Source organism: Zootermopsis nevadensis, unplaced genomic scaffold (genome assembly GCF_977971745.1).
Source record: "Zootermopsis nevadensis isolate Lab colony 2312 unplaced genomic scaffold, Znev_1.0 Znev_ptg000252l, whole genome shotgun sequence".
Taxonomy (NCBI): Eukaryota; Metazoa; Arthropoda; class Insecta; order Blattodea; family Termopsidae; genus Zootermopsis; species Zootermopsis nevadensis.
In genome coordinates this window covers 1-3,416 of record NW_028259379.1, presented here as the reverse complement: position 1 = coordinate 3,416, position 3,416 = coordinate 1, and the positions used below count along the sequence as shown (strand labels likewise).

The 3,416-nt window shown below is 55.6% G+C and overlaps 1 pseudogene; it reads left to right on the top strand.

Annotated features, from left to right (window-relative positions):
* Positions 1 to 1,627: 1,627 nt before the first annotated feature.
* Positions 1,628 to 3,416, top strand: LOC147870435 (small subunit ribosomal RNA; annotated as a pseudogene; the record flags this gene model as incomplete).

Genomic DNA, 3,416 nt, shown 5'->3' with positions numbered 1-3,416 from the left:
GGTGAGGCTGCCGGCGGTGTCTCTGGCTTCTGCCGCATATATATTCCCGTTCGTGCCCTCCACGTCTTCAGATTTCAAAGTCCCATCCGTGCGTGTTAGGTAGGCCGATTTTAGGGGACCTGCCGCTCGCATTCGGCCGGGTCGCGCTCTCTGAGGCTCAGACGTTACGAGTCTCCCCTGAAAACGCCGCGCTGGCACCTTATTTTGTAGGAAAATTTCACACTTCCTCTAGTTGAACTAACGGATGCGTCGCTGATAAATTGGCCCTTTTTCCGCATAAGACGATTCCTGAGCCTTGGGTGGTGTCTGGATACATCAGGAGGACACAACTGACGGAAGAAAAGCCCGGGTCCGTCCTCCGCCCGGCAGGGGAACGATTTTACGAAAAAGGCCGGCTTCGTTCCCCTTCCCGGCAAGCAGCAGGTGGACGATTTTACGAGAAAGACCGGGTTCGTCCACCTTCCCGGCAAGCAACAGGGGAACGATTTTACGAAGAAGGCCGGCTTCGTTCCCCTTTCCGGCAAGCAACAGGAGGACGATTTGACGTTAAAGACCGGGTTCGTCCTCCTTCCCGGCAAGCAACAGGGGAACGATTTTACGAAAAAGGCCGGCTTCGTTCCCCTTCCCGGCAAGCAGCAGGTGGACGATTTGACGATAAAGACCGGGTTCGTCCACCTTCCCGGCAAGCAACAGGGGAACGATTTTACGAAAAAGACCGGCTTCGTTCCCCTTCCCGGCAAGCAGCAGGTGGACGATTTTACGAGAGAGACCGGGTTCGTCCACCTTCCCGGCAAGCAACAGGGGAACGATTTTACGAAAAAGACCGGCTTCGTTCCCCTTCCCGGCAAGCAGCAGGTGGACGATTTTACGAGAGAGACCGGGTTCGTCCACCTTCCCGGCAAGCAACAGGGGAACGATTTTACGAAAAAGGCCGGCTTCGTTCCCCTTTCCGGCAAGCAACAGGAGGACGATTTGACGATAAAGACCGGGTTCGTCCTCCTTCCCGGCAAGCAACAGGGGAACGATTTTACGAAAAAGGCCGGCTTCGTTCCCCTTCCCGGCAACCAGCAGGTGGACGATTTGACGATAAAGACCGGGTTCGTCCACCTTCCCGGCAAGCAACAGGGGAACGATTTTACGAAAAAGACCGGCTTTGTTCCCCTTCCCGGCAAGCAGCAGGTGGACGATTTTACGAGAGAGACCGGGTTCGTCCACCTTCCCGGCAAGCAACAGGGGAACGATTTTACGAAAAAGGCCGGCTTCGTTCCCCTTCCCGGCAAACCCTTCGCCACCGCGATGCCGCGGCCCTCTGTCCCCCGGACACGGTCTATAGGCGGCGTATCGTGGACACACTGCAACCGACTCACTCGTAGTCCGGGCGCGTGCTAGACTCGCGATGCCAAACGGCGCTTCGGCGCTTATGCATGTCGAGTGAAGAGAGGGAAGGGTGCCCTAATGGCACCACGGTTCTGGGGGCGCTCACGTGGCGTCCCCCTAACGGCACGAAGTGGCCCCTGCTCGCAGGGGCGCACGGAGTGCGAGCGTTGAAGTATGAACTGGACCCCCTCGCCGGACCCATCCGGGACCGCGTGGAGGGGGAGGAACGAGCTCCAAGTGAGTCTTCGGTTCCCTGGTTGATCCTGCCAGTAGTCATATGCTTGTCTCAAAGATTAAGCCATGCATGTCTCAGTGCAAGCCAAATTAAGGTGAAACCGCGAATGGCTCATTAAATCAGTTATGGTTCCTTAGATGGTGGACAGTTACTTGGATAACTGTGGTAATTCTAGAGCTAATACATGCAACCGAGTCCCGACCGGAGACGGTCGGGACGCTTTTATTAGATCAAAACCAATCGGTCGCTCACGCGGCCGTTTGCCTTGGTGACTCTGAATAAATGGAGGCGGATCGCACGGTCTACGAACCGGCGACGCATCTTTCAAATGTCTGCCTTATCAACTGTCGATGGTAGGCTCTGCGCCTACCATGGTTGTAACGGGTAACGGGGAATCAGGGTTCGATTCCGGAGAGGGAGCCTGAGAAACGGCTACCACATCCAAGGAAGGCAGCAGGCGCGCAAATTACCCACTCCCGGCACGGGGAGGTAGTGACGAAAAATAACGATACGGGACTCATCCGAGGCCCCGTAATCGGAATGAGTACACTCTAAAGACTTTAACGAGTATCCATTGGAGGGCAAGTCTGGTGCCAGCAGCCGCGGTAATTCCAGCTCCAATAGCGTATATTAAAGCTGTTGCGGTTAAAAAGCTCGTAGTCGGACTTGTGTCCCACGCTGCCGGTTCACCGCCCGTCGGTGTCTAACTGGCACGCACGTGCGGACGTCCTGCCGGTGGCCCGAGCCGGCGCCCGCGGGCGATGGGGGCGGCGACGCTCCCACGCCTCGGGTCGTCTCGGGGAGGGCCTACACAATCCCGTCGCGGTGCTCTTGACCGAGTGTCACGATGGGCCGGCACTTTTACTTTGAACAAATTAGAGTGCTTAAAGCAGGCAGCAGCCGCCTGAATACCGAGTGCATGGAATAATGGAATAGGACCTCGGTTCTATTTTGTTGGTTTTCGGAAGCCCCGAGGTAATGATCAAAAGGGACAGACGGGGGCATTCGTATTGCGACGTTAGAGGTGAAATTCTTGGATCGTCGCAAGACGGACAGAAGCGAAAGCATTTGCCAAGAATGTTTTCTCTGATCAAGAACGAAAGTTAGAGGTTCGAAGGCGATCAGATACCGCCCTAGTTCTAACCATAAACGATGCCAGCCAGCAATCCGCCGAAGTTCCTCCGATGACTCGGCGGGCGGCTTCCGGGAAACCAAAGCTTTTGGGTTCCGGGGGAAGTATGGTTGCAAAGCTGAAACTTAAAGGAATTGACGGAAGGGCACCACCAGGAGTGGAGCCTGCGGCTTAATTTGACTCAACACGGGAAACCTCACCAGGCCCAGACACCGGGAGGATTGACAGATTGAGAGCTCTTTCTTGATTCGGTGGGTGGTGGTGCATGGCCGTTCTTAGTTGGTGGAGCGATTTGTCTGGTTAATTCCGATAACGAACGAGACTCTAGCCTGCTAAATAGTCGCATCCGGTATCCTCTGTGCTACCGGCGACTCCTAATCTTCTTAGAGGGACAGGCGGCTTCTAGCCGCACGAGATTGAGCAATAACAGGTCTGTGATGCCCTTAGATGTTCTGGGCCGCACGCGCGCTACACTGAAGGAATCAGCGTGTCCTCCCTGGCCGAAAGGTCCGGGTAACCCGCTGAACCTCCTTCGTGCTAGGGATTGGGGCTTGCAATTGTTCCCCATGAACGAGGAATTCCCAGTAAGCGCGAGTCATAAGCTCGCGTTGATTACGTCCCTGCCCTTTGTACACACCGCCCGTCGCTACTACCGATTGAATGATTTAGTGA